The sequence below is a fragment of the Arachis ipaensis genome, chromosome B05, assembly GCF_000816755.2.
Source record: "Arachis ipaensis cultivar K30076 chromosome B05, Araip1.1, whole genome shotgun sequence".
NCBI classification, from domain to species: domain Eukaryota; kingdom Viridiplantae; phylum Streptophyta; class Magnoliopsida; order Fabales; family Fabaceae; genus Arachis; species Arachis ipaensis.
In genome coordinates, this window is record NC_029789.2 from 103,552,497 (window position 1) to 103,571,831 (window position 19,335).

A 19,335-nucleotide genomic window follows, 5' to 3' on the forward strand; every position below is an offset into this window, starting at 1 on the left:
TTAGTTTTAAGTAAGAGAAGGAAAGAATGGAACCTGGGAATATCGGAGCTCTTAGTGGTGGAGGCCACTTGCTAGGAGAAGAGGTTAAGTGAAGGAACTAGACTGGTGAGAGAGATGAAGAACGGAGAAGACCAGGGTGGAGAGGGAAAGCGGGGGGAAAGAGAAGCGGAAAGGGATGTCTGAAGAGCGTGCACGTTTTGGAAGTTTGCCAAAAACATTGGAATACGGTATCATCGTGTAATAGAATAGAATCATGACTCCACTTTAGTCTTAACTTTTTCAACATCAAAATTTGTTTAGTAAATACCCTCTCCGCCCCTGTCCTTTTTGAAAATTGACTACACGCCCCTAATCTTTATAAAATATCAAATTAGCCCCTATCTATATATTCCGTGATACCAATTAGTCCTTCCATTAGTTTCTTCGTTTAAAGTTGTCGAAAAACGCTGAGGTGTAATGTACAACCCGTGACATGGCGTTGAAACATCATACATGGAATGCTCTGTATTCATTTGAACAATTAAGCCCCTGCACACTCAGCAAAGCGACGTCGTTTTGCCCCGAAGCCCTTTTACTCGTTATCGTGTAATCACATTCTCCCTCCTTTCTGAACCCTAACACTAGTGTCTCAAGCATGAGCGATCCAGAGCAATCTTCAACCTCTGACGCACGCCGTGTCTGGAGGAAGACTATGGTGGGTTCAAGTAGCAATGCAAGTGAGGGTAAGAAGGCCAAGTTCCAGCACTCTAAATGCTAGTATGGCACGTATGCAATCATGCAAGAGTCTGGGACAGCCAAGAACCCAGACAGAATCTTCCTCGGTTGTTCCTACTATCGCGTAAGTGTGCATCCATCTTACATTTATGTAATCAACTTCTTCTGTGGTTTAACAAGTTGTATTCACTATAATGGCAATTGCAGACGGAGCAACGTCACTGCAACTATTTTGTTTGGTTGGACAAACTGATTTCTAAATGTTTTGGGCATGAAGATGACAATGATATTGAAGGAAGAATAATGGTGTTGGAGAATAGATCGGCGCAACTTGGAATTCAAGATTGAGCATGAATATGAGGGAAAATCAAAAAAATGTATTAATCCCCATGTGTATTTCTTATGCTGGCAATGTTAATTCTGTTAACAGCAATTGTGTTTGTAGTGTTTTAGGGTATACTGTGTTGCTGTAAGTGATGCATGGACAAGATTAAAAGTTGGGTTAATTTGCTCTATAATTGCAGGTTCTATATGAATTGAATGTGAATTTTTTTTTTTTTTGTAATAATGTAAAGCCTGAAACCATGATAAGTCTGCACAATGTTATATAAGCTAAAAGCATAATATTTATATTCATACTGCTAAGTACAAAGTCTATTACATATTCAGCCAAAAACATCAGCACATGTCTGAATTCACAAAACAAAAACATGTTCCAGTAGTCTTAAGTGTATTACTTTTTATAACTTGACAACCAAAAAACTTGACACCAAAAAACTTGACACCAAAATATTCATAATTATCACTACGATTATGTCATTTCTGAAGTCTTGGTGGCCTAAACCTATATGTTTGCTTGAACCTGTGCGGTGCATTTAGGCCTGGTGTGGAGATAAATGTGAAGGGAGTTGTGGCAGTCCCTGAGCCAGTTGCTCCTTCAGTTGGAAGTTGTTGCTGAGTTGGTAGTTGTGTGGTTGGGGTTGTTGCTTGCTGTAGAAGGGGCTGAAGTATTGAGGCTTTGGCCTGCTGCATAGGTTGCTGAGTTATTGGGGCTGTGGCCTGCTGTTGAGGGTGGTGAACTGTAGATACTGGTGGTCTAGTTATTGCCTGCATGGGTCTGAAATTTGGCCCGTGGTTGAGTGTAGTTGGGGTAGCAGGGGTTGAGGGTTCAGTGTTGAAGTTCACACCCTAAGCCACATGAAAACAACTCAATTTCGTGTCTATGCTCTTGGGCCAAAAAATTTGATAATTGCTAGACATGAATCTGTAAAATAACATTACCTCTGCTGGTGGTGGGGCAGACTGTGAAGATTGGATCTCAACTCTTGTCTCTTGTTGGACTGAAATAGGGTTGGAGGTCTTTGGGACTTTTTTCTTTTGCCTTTTTGCTTTAGCCTATGAAAGACACAAGATAAGCAAAGTTGTTCAGCCATGACAGAAAAAAAAAAACTTAAGTAACTATAGTATGTAAGACAGTTGACTACCACTGGATCAAGTGGTGTGACAATAACGTTCTGGGGGGATATTTGTTTGAACTCCTTCCCCGGCCTGTGCAAATGAAAAATAACATCTCAGCTACTATACTGCTCAATTAATGGAAATAACAATAACTACAATGTAAAAAAAACATGTAGAACTCCTTTAACCTGTGCTTGCTGCTGATTTGGAGGTATCTATGATGATTGGTTTCCATTTTGTTGTTGCCTTGCCTTCTTTCGCTTTGGCTGCCAATTCGGATTTGCAGGAGCACCTTTGCAAGTCCTATGGTAGTGTCCCTTTTGCCTACATTTACTGCATGTTACTTGGAATGACTTCCTCACCTTGTGACCTTGCTGCTGCATTTGAGACTCAGCTACCACATCAACAGTCCTTTTTTTGGTTGGTCTCCCAGGGGGTCTCTTAATTATTGGTGCCTCTGGACGCAGCCTGTTGGTTTCTTCCCAAAACTCCTTAGAGTTCACTGGTTTAATGGAGTTCCCATAAGTAGCCCAGACGGCCTCCATCGTAAGCCATTTGTGTGCAAAATCCTCTAGCCTCAGTTGTTGTTTCCTAAACCTTGATATAGCAGCTACTGCATGCTTGCATCGCAACCCTGGTAGGATAGATACATGAATCAACATTTACTGAATCAATATTTACTGAATTCACATAACTATTAGTGCCAGACAATAAGTAGATGATTAAACCTGTTAGTTGCCAAACATTGCAAGCACATGTTTGTCTTTGCAAATTGACAGCCACTCTTGTCTGGTATCTCTGGACTTCAAATAATACCCTGGCTTCATCCCCAACCCACTCTGCCGTCCACTTGTTACTCTCAGGAATGATGTATTCATCCAGCCTTAATTGTTGAACTGGAGCCAATTTACCCTTGCATTTGCTTAACCTATACTTGTGCCCTGCCATCTTTCGCATAATGTAACTTCAAAGCTCCTCGCACATAGTTAAAATTGGTTTGTCCCTGTACTCCACAATCTTGGCATTCCAAACTTCACACATGTTGTTGGTTATATTGTCACACTTCGGCCCATGGCTAAAGTAAGCCTTGGTCCATGCACTAGGATCAAATTTCCATAGATACTCCCAAGCATCCTTGTTCACCTTCTTCACAAGCTCCATTCAGTCTTTGAATTCTCTCATTGTTGTGCTCTTAGCAGCCTTCCAAACTAGCCCTTTTGTGTGCTTATCCTTGAAGTGCTTGATGAAGTTTTTCCATATATGTAGGACATAATTTCTATGATGAGCTTGTGGCATTACCTCATGCAATGCCTTAGCCAACCCCTGCAATAACAAGTCAGTCGCAAATTGAATTAACAAGTCAGCACAACACACAAACCATAAGACAAAAACAAACACAACAAAGGAATGCATGTTACCTTTTGCTGATCAGACATGAAGTTCCACCCGTTGGCAGCCACTGGACCAAGATCATCGTGCAGGATTGAAAGAAACCATTTCCAGGAATCAGTGTTCTCAGCTTCAACTACAGCAAATGCTATTACAAAGAAACTATTATTGGCATCCTACCCCAAAGCTGACAAAAGATGACCACCGAAGTACCCTTTTAGGAAGCATCCATCCAGTCCGATCAGAGGGCGACAGCCCGCCTTGAAGCCTTTCTTGCAAGCATCCAGTGAAATGTACAACCTATTGAACAGTGGATGACCCTCCGGTTGAGGAATTACGTCAATCATCCCAGTGAAACCTGGCTTGCTTCTATGAATTTCATTTAAGTAGTCATGTAGCTTTCTATATTATTCTCACTCCTCTCCAATTGTTTGCTCTCTAGCAGCTTTCAAAGCTCTGTAAATCATCATGTAATGTATATGGACATTATATTCCTGTTTCATGTGGTCGAGTGCCTCTTTGGGAGTCATAAAAGGTTGAGTTAGCAACCTTTTTACCAATTTACTTGTCACCCAAGCTCTATCAGCCATGTTATTGCTCAAATTCCTGCCATAGTTGTGCTCTCCAATGAATGTCTTGATTTGGAAACTTAGACTCTGATTATTATGAGAGCAAAACACCATCTATGGACAACCCCTCCTCAGCACACCTTGCTCTAATGCTATTCGGCTCATTCTTCAAATACATAAGCTCTTTATCCTCATATACAAAGTAGTCCTTAAGTGCTTGCTTGAACATTGCCATGGTCTCAAATTATTGTCCTACCTGAAACTGAACCTCGCCATACTCTGCATCCTCATTGAAGTTAGGATATCTTGCCTTATGCTCCTCATCTGAACTGGATATTAGAGAGTTAAATGCCTCAGACTCATATTAATATGGCTTATCCAAGTCCAGCCACTGGATCTAAATTGGGCTTATCCCTTGCCTCATCATTTGGGTCAACCTCACCTAGCCCATTACCTTATTCTCCACTAGGCCCACTGTTTGGCACATTGTCTACTTCTTGTTGGGATAGAACATGTTTTTTTTTCTTCCAACATACCTTTTTGCCTTCTTCTTCTTGGTCCTAGGAGACATGTCCTTATCATCAAATCTACCAGGTGGCACATTCTTCTTCTGTTTAGGTGTTTGTTGTCTAACACAACTCTTCTTCTTAGTACACTTTTGTCCAACATCCATTGCCTCTTTCATCCTCACACTAGGCTGCTTCTTCCTCGCACTCTTCTTCTTTATATTAACTTCCTCATCACTACTATTTTTATCAGATTCGAATCCAGGGGGGAGGGTTTGTAAGGTTCGTCTTCAGTGGTCTCATATCCGTCATCGGAAGAAGAAGAATCAACCTCAACAACATCTGGCCCATATACTGGTTGACTAACATCATGCTCAAAATAAATAACCAGCAAATCCGTCTCCACATTTTCCATCTTTTTATCACACATTTCATTGATCTCCTTATCTCCTTTGAGAACATGTAACCCAGACTCTAAATCAGGGACACTGCCATCATACCAATACATCTGTTTGTAGCTTGTATACCCTAAACCCTTGAACATTTTCTCCAAATCCTTGAAATTAACATAATCTATGTCTAATGGAAGAAATGTCTCAACACTTTCGTTGTGGTAGTATAATACACCATCTTCATCCCGTTCAAACCAACCCCCATGATGAAAAACATGAACTATTTCATATGACATCTATTAGAACAACAATGTGCAACAATTAGAACTTAATTAACTACTTCCATCATGCCTCAATCGTTAACAGAATAACATTTTAGAACATGCATGGGATGATCACTAAGCCAAATCATCATTAACAAAAACCACATTCAGCAAAAAAAATTTGGAGCAACACAAGCTAACGAAGCTGCAAGATCAGATAGCGACACTAACCTTAGTAGCACTGTCAGTTCCTCCGTCTGCAGCACCGTTAACATCTCCCTATTGGAAGTCTCTGTCAGCTTGCTTGGAGGGAAACGTTTCGTTCTCTTAGGTTTTCTTCATAATTTTGAGTAGAGAACGAAGGTGATCTATGGTAGCTGAAGTGTGCACAAAGGGGAGAATGGGATTTCACCCTAAACACGCAAAAGGATGCCAAGCAAAATGACATCGCTTTGCTGAGTGTGCAGGAGCTTAATTGTCCAAATGAACACAGACCATTCCACGTATGATGTTCCAATGCCATGTCACGGGCTGCACGTTACACCTCAGCGTTTTTCGACGACTTTGAACGGAGAAACCAACGGAAGAGCTAATTGGTATCATGGAGTATATGGATAGGGGCCGATTTGATATTTTATAAAGGTTAGGGGGCGTGTAGTCAATTTTCAAAAAGGACAGGGCCAAAGAGGGTATTTACTCAAATTTGTTTAATACAAAATCTTTGGTAACGATTCTATAAAAATTTTAGCTTTTTTAGATATTAATAAATTAAAGGATTGTGTATTGTTCTAAAGTCATACCTGAAACAAAGATGATAGGAATCAAGCTTGATGATATAAACCAAAATCCTGAAACTACTCCCTTGTACACTCTTGAAATAGCAGTTAGAGGTACCTATAAGAAACTTCTACACCAAAATGAGTTGATGTTTTAGTAGAATATAGGTAGTGTTGAATCAATAATTAATTTAGTACATTATGATGATAAATATAATTAATTATTTTTTAATCTTTATGATACGCATTATAGGAATCAATCAAGAATGATAAATCACAAGCAAAAATCATGCAAAATACCTACATTAATAAGGATATCATTGAAGATGATATCAAGTTATGTTTGAAAAGATTCAACACTATTAAATAATGTTTGAACAGTTGCTGCACGTATATATTAAAGAAGAAAGATGAAAAGTTTCACCCTTTACAGTTAGTGCATTAAAGATTGCATCAGCTAACTTGATCAAAAGAAAAACAATTCCTACATTAAAGAATAGATATGAAACTCTACATATTGATGATTTATCAAAAAAGAAGGCAACCAATTTGTGTAGATTTTGAAACTGTACAAACAGCCATTGTATTCCTTATTTTTGAGTGTGTTCATCTTTTTCTATTGTCTAGAAATAAACTTATATTGAGAAATACAAAAGGCAAAGAGAGTTGATCACACAAAAACCATGTTAATCTATTGTTTGAAAGTGTGATTTCCAAAGTGAGTTGGGATTAAAGTGCACTTGATTTTCCTTAATTAGGTTAGGTTAGCACCTAGATGATTTACTAAGCTTGGGATAGCTTAGGTGGTTTACAAGAGTGTGAGTCTCTTGGAATTGGTGTATGTAATCAATCTTAATTATAGTAAAAATTCTACCATTGTTGTGGTAGAGACTGGACGTAGGTCACATTATACTTCGTAGTCGAACCATAATATATCATGGTGTTCTCTTTCTTTTTCATCTCCTTCATTAAAACTATTTTTGTTCTACTATACTAATCAGGAGATTTTTTTTTAAAATTATCTCTTGAATTCTGAGTTCTGCACAAGTTGTATAAATAGCCTAGAAGTGGTTGAATTGATTTAAACCCCTTTCTCAATTCACTTAGAAACCTTCAATTGGTATCAGAGTGTAGTTCAAGAGGCAAGCTTCACAGTTTGGAGTTAACGATCCATGGCGAACTAAATTGTTGCATTCACTTTAACAAAAGGACAATCCAACAATAGGTCATCATTCTTTAATAGTACTAACTATGCCTATTGAAAAAAAAAGGATGAGAATTTTCGTATAATCCATTACAACAGCTAAAAAATCATTTTTAATGGACCAAACATTCCTACCAAACTCAATGAGAAAGAAAGTGTAGTTCCAAAAGAGGATAGTGAATGGAATAATGAAGACAAGATGAAAATTGAGCTAAATGCCAAAGCTATTAATTTGATGCATTGTGCAATTAGCTTTGACAAATTTAGAAAAGCCTCAAGGTATAAAACTGCGAAGGAGATCTAGGAGAAGCTGCTGTTCACTCATGGAAGAACTGAACAAATTCGAGAAACTTGTATTAATAAGCTTATGAAAGAAGACAAAATATTTCTCATGAAGGAAGGTGAAGTCATAGATGAGATGTTTGAAAGATTCTCCATAATCATGAATAATCTTGATGCTATGGGAAGAAACACATTGAATAAGAGTGCGTGAGAAAGATCCTAAAAAGTCTCACCAAAGAATGGAAAAACAAGAGTATTACTATTACTTAGGGGAACAATCTGAAAAAAAATCTCCTACGACGAGATGAGAGGAATACTGCTGGCTTATGAAACAACTCGCAATGAACCAAAGAAAAAGGATCTTGCGCTAAAATCCAAGATCTCCTACAAAGATGAAGAATCAAAAGTTGATCTCTCTTATAATGAACTTATCTCCTTTGCTAGAAAGCTTAGAAGAATGATGAGTCAAAGTGAAAAAGAAAAAGAATCTTTTTCAAGGGACTTCAAAAGAGACCAAAGCAAAGTTATTGATTATCACTGCAAAAAATTTGGCCATTATCGATCTGACTGTCTACAAAAGAAGACAGAGGACAGTAAAAAAAGAGAAAAGAAGATTCTAATGGCATCATGGGAGGATCTTAAAAATGACATTGAGGAACAAGACTCCGACCATAAACTTCAAATTTGTCTCATGGCTGATCAAATCAATTATGATGAGGACTTTCATCTGATCAATTATATTTTGTTATTAATGATTTAACTGAAATTTTTGGAAAGCTTTTTGAAAAATATAGTAAATATAGAAATGAAAATAAAGCCTTGAAATTTGAGAATGCCAAACTCAAAGAACAATTAAGCAAAGCCAAATCCTCCAGTGTTTTGAAACAAGAAAATGAGCTTTGAAAAACTGATCTAGAGGATTTAAAAATAAGGAATTCATTGTTGGAAGTGAAGTTCTTGCTGAGAATGAAAAACTACAAGAGAGGATTAAGAACTTAAATATTGATTTAGCAAAGTTTGCTCAAGGTTTTGAAAATTTGGACAAAGTAATTGCTAATCAAAGGCCTCTTTTCATTAAATCTGGTCTTGGTTTTGTGGAGAAAAGAAAATCAATTTTGAAAAATAACTTTAAAGCCTCCTCATCCAAAACCAAAAGGACCAAACCAATTTTTCATAAAACTCAAAAGGCCAATTCTTTTAAAAACAAGAATCCTCCCTTCATCCTCCCTTCAATTTCAAAATTTCAGCAAGAAGTAACACTTGTTCTAATTGTCACAGAGCTAGACATTCTTCTCCTCAATGCTTTATTTACAAAAAGTTAAACATGTTTATAATATTGTTTATGATTATAATGCTCTTGGACAACTAAGAAGAATTAACATCAAAGGATCCAAGCTAGTTTGAATAGCTAAAACTTCTTGAAAGTATTGTAGGATTGCCTTATATCCAAAAAGAAGCAACGCATGTGGTATCTTGATATTGGATGTTCAAGACAGTTGACGAAAAAATCTACCTTTTTCATTAAGCTAAGTGTATATGATAGTGGATTTGTGACATTTAGAGATGAAAATAAAGGAAAAATCACAGCTATTGAAAAAGTTTATGATATTACAGATGGTACAGAGGTTACAAACAGCCTTGGACGAGGTGCAACCCCTAAAACACAACCACATTCTGCAGATGCTATTGTACTAAATATCTGAAGACAAAACAGAATTATCTCCTGATTCTGCAGGAGACAATACTACTGCAAAAAATCCAAAAAATGCAGAACCATCAAAGCTGTTGCCGTCATATCTTTCTTGAATAATAATGTGATATCTGCATTTAATTCAAATTGATTTCTTTCTACATTAAAAATGATTTATTCAAATTATTTTCTGCATTAACCATCTTATTTTTTGAAAAATCTTTCCTAAAATTTCTTCCATATCTATTTCAACATCTTTTCTATTTTATGGGATTCTTATTCTTGCATCAGTTATTATTACCTCTAGTTTTTAACATCGTTCCACTGCTGTTGTTGATGTTTGAACCTCTCTTTATTTCCCTCTTTGATGACAAAAGAGAGAGAAAGTAAAATTTAATCTAACTATTTTTTTGTATATGCATTTTATACTAAACTATTATATGCACCATCCTTTGTCTTGTTTTATGTTATGTATGCAATTTTAGTACATGATAAGATACCACTATTTGGTGATCTCACTATTAATTAGAGGATGCTCATAAAGAGGGAGAATTTGTTAAAATTTAGGGAAGTCACTCTACTCTCTCTCTCCGTAATTTAAAAGCTTAATCGTGTTAGTCATCAAGGGAGAGATTGTTGAGTCAAGAATTGATTTGGTATATTATGATGACAAATATAATTAACTATTTCCTAACCTTTATGATAAGCATTATAGGAATCAATTAAGGATGATCAATCAAAAGTAAGAATCATGTAAAGCATCTATATTAATAAGGATATCATTGAAGATGATATTAAGCTATGTTTGGAAAGATTCTAGACAATCATAACAGCTAGAAATATATCACAATCAAGGAGCTGCTGCATATCCTAATTGTAATGGACAGCTGCTGCATGCATATGTTGAAGAACAAAGATGGAAAGTTAGACCCTTCAAAGCCAACAGTTAGTGCACTAAAGAGTCCAACGGCTAGCTTGATCAAACGAAAAACTATTCCTACATTAAAGAAGAGACATGAAACTCTATATATTGATGATTCATCAAGAAAGAAAGCAACCAATTCGTGTAGATTTTTAGACCATACAAACAGTCCTTGTATTCCTTGTTTTTTAGCGTGTTCATATTTTTCTATTATCTAGAATTAAACTTATACTGAGAGATACAAAAGGCAAAGAGAGTTAATTATACAAAAGCTATTTTAATCTATTGTTTTAGTGTTTAATTTTGTAAGTTGTAAAAACCGAAAATTTATTACCTGTTTAATTAGAATAAAATAATAATTTAATTGTTCGGAACAGGTTAAAAAATTTAGAAATATAAAATTGAAAATTTAAAGGTGAGATTTAGATTCAGCAGATTTTTTCGAGTGGAAAAATATAATTTTCTACAGAAAATTATGTAAAAATGTGTACCAATAATTTACCCGGCAGTACCAACTTAAGTCTATCCAGTACTGCATATGAAAAATAAAACTGCAGAAATATTTAGAATAGAAAACTGGATACTTATTCTAAAGGTTTTGGCCCGAAATTGAGTCAAACGAACCAAAAATGCAAACGAGTTGGACTGGTCCAAGTTAGGCCAAACCCAACATATATATACATCATTAATGAGCCATTTAGCTCATTGTTCATCCAAATGAGAAAGAGAGCACGCTGGTGAGAAGAGAATAGGGGTAAGAATTTCACTATTCACTTCAAAACCAAATTGATCATAACTTGTATCCGGAGCTCTGATTGGCATGCCGTTTACAGCCACGCGAAGCACTCCTTGAGCTATTCATTTTTATCTAAATAAAGTGGGTAAGAAAATTAAATTTCTAATTCCATTCTTCTGCCCTATGTCAAACTCAAAAATAATTTTTGGGTATTGAGATTCTTTGTGATTTTGTTGTTTAGGTGTAATTTAACTTGGATGATAAGTGGGTTTCACCCCAAGATTCATTGGAGAAGGTAAAGTATCACTAAATTCTTGTGTTTAGATGAATATTAAGAGCCCAAGTGTTAATTTTGGAACTTATATGGTATTAGATTGAGAATGTATGTTGATTGGAATGCTTGAGATTGATATATTGTGGCTGGGACTTGTTAATTTTAGTTTGGAAGATTGAAAAGCCCTTGAAAGAGGTTTTTGGTGTTTTATGCTGGGGAGAAAATTGGCCAAATTGTTGTTGAGAATTATAAATGTGTGTGATATGAGGATGTTAAAAGGGAGATTGAATGAGTTCGCATGATGTTATTGATTGATGACAAATATTGATGAGTATGTGAATGAAGTTGGTGTATAATAAATGTGATGATGATTATTGATGTTGATGAGAATTGATGAGTATTAATGTGATTTAGGTTGAATTGTGAAAATTGTTGAGAAAGGATTGTTAAGCGGAAAATTATTGTTAAACTTGGAAATTGTGGATTAAATGGATTAATTATTGAAAAAATTCAATTATTTAGGTGTTTGAATTCTTAAGCAATGATTGAATAGTGTTTGGTATTGGTTCTAAGTGTTTTGGTATAGAAAAAATTGTGTTTTGGTTTGAGTGTTTTGAAACTAGAGATTTTTCAAGTTTTGGTAAAACCTTGTTTTTGACGAACTTCAACAAGTCGTAACTTGGTTTTCGGACCCCCAAATTTTTTGAAACTTATTTTGAATGAAAATTGGGTCCGTGTAATTTATGTCGTTTGAAGAACAGATGAAAAATGATTTTTTTATGAAAAAACTATGCGCGTTTGAAGTTTGGTGTAAAAAACTGAATTTTGCAGCAAAATGACTTTTTCTGAAAATTTGAAAGTATGCGTACGTGGACAGTGCGTGCGTAGGCGAGTTTGGGCCTCTGTCAGTATTCATGCGTACGTGACACTGGCATGTGTACGTAGGGACCCATTTTAGTTTCGAATGCTCGCATATGAGGAAGGTACTCGCGTACGCGAAATGCCTTTTTAACGCTCATGCGTACGTGCTAGGGCACTATATCCCAGGGCGCAATTATATATTCGTGATAGAAAGGTGACATCTCGAAGGGTGTGTCGGGTTGTCCGTTGAACTGACAAGTGATATCATGGCCAATACGACAGGTATTCATCATATGCGTTCATACCTTGGCCCAACAAGCAAAGCCATGCCCAATAAAACAAAAATGCCCACCAAAAAGGGTGGCCTCCCTGACATGCCCAACCTCTTTAAAGAGGTCGGACACAGACAAAGGAGCCCAACTTTACCTGCCCAAAAGTAAGTAACTGCCTCCCCAAATCTCGTCTACAATCTCTATCTTTACTAAAAAGATAGATCCCAACACACCCCCGAGATAAAAGGGAACAGTTATCCATCAGAAAAGATGAAACTACTCCAACAAAGGTGGTTATCAGCTCTACTATAAGTACATTGACACCCCTTAAGTATATTCACGTTCTAATCTACTGAAAACCTGTCTAAATTCCTTGCTAACTTAAGCATCGGGGTCTCTTGCAGGTACCAACCCCCACCTCCCTACGAGGAACTCGGACGGCGGCACCTCAGCACCAACAAGTTGGACGCTGCCACTCAAAGGGACTTGGACCTCACGTTCAAGCCCAAATCAACATCTTTTCAGGTAACCCTCGGAACACTGACACCGTTGCCGGGGACCTGGGATCTAACCTTTAAACTATGGTGGACCACCAATATGAAGACGGCCATACAGCCTCTGAATCCGAACCTGAGGCTCAACCAGAGGGGCACGCCATTATAATCCCTCCACCACAACAAGCGCATACCTCTCATGAAGGGGCAACCTCGGGAAACCCCCAGCCAAGGAGGATTCATTCAGAGATCCACCAGCCCGAAGGTGAGGAACCCACTCATATAATAGAGATACTAGATGTAACGACCCATACTTTTGAAAATATAAATATAGATAAGTTATAATTTATTTCATAAATTGGAGTTCCTCACTTTTAGAAATTACTTTATTAAAAGTAATTAAAGTAATTTTATAACTATTTGAGTTCAATTAAATTCAGATTCTTATATATATATTTTTATTATGATGAAATATTTTACATAATTAAAACTATAATTTTAGTAATTTATAAATAATGAAAATTATATATATTTTTTAATTTGAGTAATTGATATTTTTAATTAAAAATAAAGTTTAGTTAATAATATTATTATTGAGTTCGATATCCACTGATATGAGTAAATATCGGTACTTCTCGGTGAACGTAGCTTTGCTAATGCTTCACCGTATATCTTTTATTATTATGTTGCTAATGTTATTTATATTAGTAACTCATATATATTATTACTTGTGTTTTAATATATCCAGCTTTCATAATTATCCGTTTAGGATATTTATAACTTGAATTGCTAACTCAACAGCCTTATAATGCGACACCCAACCCATATGTGTCATCTAACCAATAATTCTTCATCATTAATAATCAAAACAGGCATGCAAATGTTCATTTGGATGAGAAATATAAAAGAGAACCGTAAGAGAGAAAGAAAGAAAACTATGGAACCTCATCCGTTCCGAGCTTGATTTCTTGATATCCGTAACTCCAATAAAAAATCTAATCCAGTAAAAGTGTTCCTATCCTCTTCCTCTACACGTTGGTATTACTTTTGTCTGGTAGAAGTTGATAGTAACGTAGTTCCTCTTTCAATTATTTCAACAAAAATAATTAAATAGAATGTTAAGATTTTTGAAGTATAATTTAATTATGACTTATTCTATTAGTTTAAATTATTTATTAGAAACAATTTTAGTAGACAAAATTTAAATTAGACGATTTCTGACGTTTTTCTCTTTAGCAGCTCGGTCAGAAAGCTTCTCCGGGGCTTCGACTATTTTGATTTCGTACGGAAGTAGGGTTTGGTAACTTTATAATAATTAAATGTGAATTTGATAAGTGAATGTTGATTTGGTTGATTATTGTTTGAGTTTGAATAAGTTTATGTTGAATTATTGTTGTTGCTTGTGATTTGTTGGTTCGGCTATGAGGATGCTCATCTGTGGTTGTTTCAATGATTTTTGGACTGTTATGATGTGGTATTTTGAGGAAATTGATGAGATTTGGTAGTTAAAAGATTAAATTAAAAGTTGAGAAAAATCGATAACCAAAAAATATGAAAACGGATTAAAATAGAAGTAATATTTTGAAAGGAAAGGGCTAAGGGTTTCAGTTTTGGTATAAGAGGAAGATTAGTATTTAAACTTTATTTTTGAAGGGTAACATTTTATTTGTACATAAAAATCGAGGTACAATTTGTAATTATATAAGTTTCTGGGTATTTTGGATAATAAATAAAGTACGGGAATAAAAATATATATGTTTTCGGGTATTTTGGGTAATAAATAAAGTACGGGGGATAAAAATACGTATTTTATAAAAGTTTAGGCTTATTTTTATAAATATAAAAATAAGTGAGGGTTCAAATATAATTTTATAAAATATTAAAAAGTTTGTGATTTAGAAAGTAATTAATAAAAGTTTAAAAATAAGGTTTTATAAACTAAGTTTTAAGAATATATATATTAAAGGGATCTCTACCGCAGTAGAGTAGAGAGTAAAGATTGAAAAGAAATTGAATGCTGTTTAGGAATTAGTGCCAAGTGTCTAGTGAGGACGGCGATGGGTAACGCTCACTTGATACTATAGGGATGGCTCAGTGAGGACGGCGATGCGTAATGCTCATGGAGAGGACGCTGGCTGAGATAGGGACGACGATACAAAACAATTATCTCAGGACCAGTGTCGGAAATCGGGCAACAAATCGACACATGAGCTCATGGCCTGTATAGGACCAGACATGCATCATACTTGTTTGCACATATCTCTATGTTGTGAAATTCTACGAACGCATCTGTGTATTTTCTGGTTAATTGACTTCCGAGTGAATTACTTGTCATGCTTTGTTGAAGTTCATCTGTGTTCTGTGGTGTGCTGTTGTTGACTAAGGAATAAAGTAAAATGAATAGAACTATACACCTCGACCTTACTAAGAACTCCCTAATTCTTATCCCCTATTTTCACCCCTTTCAGCTACAGGTGCGAAGGTTTAATGAGGAGCTACAGGAGCATAGAAGATCATGTTCATGAGTTGAGTTGTTAGAATATATTTTTCCCTCGCCGTTTATTATTTTTAGTTTTTAGAAGGGTAGGATTCGTTTTTGAGAATCTTGAAAAAAGTCTATGTATTTAATGCTATGTGAATATATATACCTTTGTGGTTAAGTGGTTTAAAGTAAAGAATCTTTGTTTTCTTAATTAAAGTTTCAGTTCGTATTCACGAAGGCTTGATATTAAATAAAGATAGTATAGAATAAAAAGGTTTAAAGGTAAATAATGCCTGAGCTTTTGGTATGATCATGAGGTGCTAAAAGTTAGGGTGTTACATTATGGTATCAGAGTAGTTCATTTCTGTTAGAGCCTTGGGAATGGACTGACTATGCTTCACTGCATACTCTGAGTGTCTGTCATGCAATAGGACTTGTCCTTGTGACAAGAATTTGAGTTTCAGATGTATGATTGTCTATTAATTAATGCTGTTAGTCAACCGTTGTATCTCTCATGGTGTTAGGTCTGGCCAACTTAATACTAATGATTCATGTATATGAAAACATTAATGGATTATCATAGACGAAATAGAAGTAATAGATAATGCGAATCACAAGATTTTGGGGACGTTAGAAGTTACTTTTGAGGGTTTACTCCATTTCGAAGTATGACCTTTGTTTATGCCACGTAACTCAGTGCTCTATTTTTCTCTTTTATCATTTGCACTGGGATTTCTTTCTTCAGATTTTCCTTTTGGAATATGATTTAACTATATTTCAACCATTCTTTATCGCTCTTGCATATCTCTGCTCGATTGTAATCCTAACTATTCATTTGATACATTTGAAACATTCATCCTTGATATTGCTCATATTCCTCTTTATGAATTATGTGTTCTTTGATTTGGCTTTGAACTTGGTTTCTTATAATAATGATTCTTAAGTCTTTGAAGACGTTAGATGTTCTTTCTTGATTAGTTTATATGAAAACATGTACTCTTATTGTGCCACGTGATAGGCGTACTGTTTATTCATTTATTTTTCATCTCTTCCATCCCTTGTTTCAATTCTTTTCAAAATCAGATTTGATTATCCATCTTTATCATTATTTGTACACTTCTTCATAAATCATTTAGCCTTCGATCTAATTTTGAATTTGTTTTGACGCAATGCATAATTCTCAATATCTTCCTTTATTTTGTATTCCTTTGATTAAGCTTGAGTTCATTTATGCCATGAGCAATTTCTGGATGTGACAAGCAATACGTTAGTTCTGCGGGATACAGTTGTCACAAAGAATAGACTGTTCTCTTAGTCGAGATTGCCTAAAAGAAATAGATCGCTTGCAGATGGATCCTTTCAGAATTTTTATCCTTGACATTGCTTATATTCTTCTTCAAGCATCTTGTACCATTTGATCTTAAGCTAGATTTAGGGCAATAATCAATCTTTAATTCTTTGAAAATATTGTCATTGACCTTGGTTATCTATATTTGTGAACCTGGTAATTCAGCTTGAATTTGCTTCGACTTATTCTACTACCTTTTCTTTTATTGTTCCTATCCAAGTTCCTTTTCTCAGACTTCTTTTTAGGGTACGATTTAACTCTCTTTCTGACGGATTTTGTATTTTGTGCACTCCTATTTGATTTCGATTCTACTCATCTTTTTTAATTCTTGTAACTATTATCTGTGATGTTCAGCCTTTTTCTTTCTGAATTTTGGATTTCTTTGTTCAAACTTGAGCTTATTTATTAAAATTATAAGTCCTCGGATTCTAAATTTAATTTGCATTAAACCTATCATACAACTTCTGCATCACGCTATACTTTTTCAATTATTTTCACACGATATTATTTTCCTCATGTTTGAAAACTGAACATGTCAAATCTTTTTGTTTTTCTTGGACATGTTTGAAAGGGAAGTTAGTATGAATCTTTTTCATCTTGTATCAACTTTTGAGGGCGAAAATTTTTGTAAGGTGGGTAAAATATAACGACCCACAATTTTGAAAATATAAATATAAATAAGTTATAATTCATTTCATAAATTGGAGTTTCTTATTTTTAGAAATTATTTTATTATTATCGAGTTCGATATCCGTCGATACGAGTAAATATCGGTACTTCTCGGGGAACGTAGCTTTGCTAATGCTTCACTGTATATCTTTTATTATTATGTTGCTAATGTCATTTATATTAGCAACTCATATATATTATTACTTGTGTTTTAATATATCCAGCTTTAATAATTATCCGTTTAGGATATTTATAACTTGAATTGCTGACTCAGCAGTCTTATAATGCAACACCAACCCCATATGTGTCATCTAACCAATAATTCTTCATCATTAATTATCAAAACAGCCATGCAAATGTTCATTTGGATGAGAAAAATAAAAGAGAACCGTGAGAGAGAAAGAAAGAAAACTATGGAACCTCATCCGTTCTGAGCTTGCTTTCTTGAGATCCGTAACTCCAATAAAAATCTAATCCGGTAAAAGTGTTCCTATTCTCCTCTTCTACACGTTGGTGTTACTTTTGTCCGGTAGATGTTGACGGTAACGTAACTCCTCTTCCCCTTGAGTTTGGCCAATTAGAGTTCTAGAAGGCAAAGACAATTTCTGGCGTTTTCTTCTTCAGCAGCTCGATCAGAAAGCTTCTTTGGAGTTTCTGTTGTTGTGATTTCTGTACGGAGGTAGGGTTTGGTAACTTTATAATAACTAAATATTAATTTGATAAGTGAAAGTTGATTTGATTGATTATTGTTTGGGTTTGAATGAGTTTATGTTGAATTATTGTTGTTGCTTGTGATTTGTTAGTTCGGCTATGAGGAACAGCTCAGCTGTGGTTGTTTTAATGATTTTGTAACTGTTGTGATATGGTATTTTGAGGAAATTGATGAGATTTGGTAGTTGAAATATTAAATTAAAAGTTGAGAAAAATCGGTAACCAAAAAACTCGAAAACGTACTAAAATACAAGTAAGATTTTGAAAGGAAAGGGCTAAGGGTTTCAGTTTTGGTATAAGAGGAAGATTAGTATTTAAACTTTATTTTTGAAGGGTAACATTGTATTTATATATAAAAATCGAGGTACAATTTGTAATTATATAAGTTTTCGGGTATTTTGGGTAATAAATAAAGTACGGGAGTAAAAATGGATAATTTATAAAGTTTAGGCTTATTTTTATAAATATAAAATAAATGAAAGTCAGAGAAGAGCAAACAGAAGAAGTCTTAAAAGTTTTAGAGGATGTAGTTGATTTAAGAATTTTATGATTCTTTTTCATAAGATATTAGGGAAGGCGAGGGAAGAATGTGAAGTTGAATTATGATAAAGAGTTAAAAGATTGAAGAAAAGAAGAGAGAAAGAAAAGATGTAAGAAAATAAAAGAGACAGATGAGAAAGAAAAGAAAAGAAAAAGAAAAAAAAAGAGAATGATGTATTAAGTAAAAGGATCTCTGTCACAAAAGAGTAGAGAGCAGTGACGAGAAGGATGCATTAAGTAAAAGGATCTCTACCACAGAAAAGCAGAGAGCAGTGACTGAAAAGATTATAATGAACTTCTACCACAGTAGAGCAGATAAAAAAGAAGGTATTAATTAAAGGGATCTCTACCGCAGTAGAGTAGAGAGCAAAGATTGAAAAGAAATTGAGTGCTGTTTGGGCCTTAGTGCCAAGTGTCTAGTAAGGACGGCGATGCATAACGCTCATTTGATACTATAAGGATGGCTCAGTGAGGACGGCGATGCGTAACGCTCCTTGGAGACCGAAAGGAAGGTTCCTCCATGAGGACGGCGATGCGTAACGCTCATGAAGGGGACATTGGCTGAGATAAGGACGGCGATACGAAACGCTTATCTCAGGACCAGTGTCAGAAATCGGGCAACAAACCAACACATGAGCTCATGGCCTGTATAGGACTAGACATGCATCATACTTGTTTGCACATGTCTCTATGTTGTGGAATTCTGTTAACGTATCTATGTGTTTTCTGGTTAATTGACTTCTGAGTGAATTACTTGTCATGCTTTATTGAAGTTTGTCTGTG

The 19,335-nt window shown here is 35.3% G+C and overlaps 1 protein-coding gene across 3 annotated transcripts in view; it reads right to left on the reverse strand.

Moving 5' to 3' along the window:
* Positions 1-252, reverse strand: part of LOC107643759 (choline/ethanolaminephosphotransferase 1) — a 14,130-nt gene extending 13,878 nt beyond the window's left edge. For all 3 annotated transcript variants that reach the window (XM_016347492.2, XM_016347489.2, XM_016347491.2), the window contains exon 1: positions 34-252. The gene's annotated coding sequence lies outside the window, so the exon portion shown is untranslated. The remainder of the gene's footprint in view (positions 1-33) is intronic.